General features: G+C 24.3%; 1 long non-coding RNA gene across 1 annotated transcript in view; it reads right to left on the reverse strand.

The window, feature by feature from the left end:
* The window catches only part of LOC126906166 (uncharacterized), an 8,568-nt gene extending 7,937 nt beyond the window's left edge, over nucleotides 1-631 (reverse strand). The window contains exon 1 of the long non-coding RNA XR_007704197.1: nucleotides 551-631. This is a non-coding gene — a long non-coding RNA (uncharacterized LOC126906166). The remainder of the gene's footprint in view (nucleotides 1-550) is intronic.
* Between the last annotated feature and the right edge of the window lie 300 nt (nucleotides 632-931).

Here is a 931-nt window from a genome sequence, read left to right on the forward strand (position 1 = left end):
AATGTACGCGTTACTAATTTGGTAATTATACAAAGCATTTTCACAATAAAAAAATTGGAAATTTAAGCTAGATAAAATAAAATAAAAAATGTTCTAATTAAGAAAATGAAAACTTTTGATATAGTACTTTTAAAAGATAAGAATAACGTAGCAAACTTTTTCTTTACTCTATATTTAAAATATTTATAACATTTGAAATAAGAGATTAAATGCTACTATCTACCAGACGTTTCTTAAATAGATCATTTATTATTTTATAAGCTAATTAAACATTTGTATAAATAAAAATTGTATGTGTTATAAATACGGCTGCTATTTGCACATAGAATGTAAGACGTTGGGACAACATAAATTTTATTTTAACATATGCTTGAAGCTCGCAATATTTACATAACATTTTCAATGTGTAATTTAAAAAAGTTCTACTTTTTATATGTACGAAGAAACATTAAACTCCTTGTATGAAGAAGAATGGCCCAAAATGAGCAGAATTAACGACAGAGTTACTTTATTAAGAAACATATAGTATTACAATAATACCTTTTAATACCTTTTCAGTTTTTAAATTGGAACTAAAACGGTATCATTTCTGATTTTCTATTCGGTTTTCGAGTAAAACACTTGATGATTCACTCGAATACATTTAGTAGCTGATACAATTTCAACGATTTTGGAGGATAAGTTGTGTCTTGTGTCTTTCTAGACGAAGCAAAAGCGATTGATTCTGTATGACCTAAAGAACTTCTATTCAACTAAAAAGCGAATTTCCAGCTCTATATTACAGATTCATAGTAATTGAATGAGATTATTCTAAAAAAAATTAAAGCAATATTTAAGTTATAAGTAATAAAACTATACATTTTAAATTTAATATATTAGAGATATAATTTAAAAATAATTTTTGTCAATGTTTTTCTATGTAAATAACATA

This window comes from Daktulosphaira vitifoliae, unplaced genomic scaffold (genome assembly GCF_025091365.1).
Source record: "Daktulosphaira vitifoliae isolate Bord-2020 unplaced genomic scaffold, ASM2509136v1 Scaffold_4, whole genome shotgun sequence".
In the NCBI taxonomy this organism is placed as follows: domain Eukaryota; kingdom Metazoa; phylum Arthropoda; class Insecta; order Hemiptera; family Phylloxeridae; genus Daktulosphaira; species Daktulosphaira vitifoliae.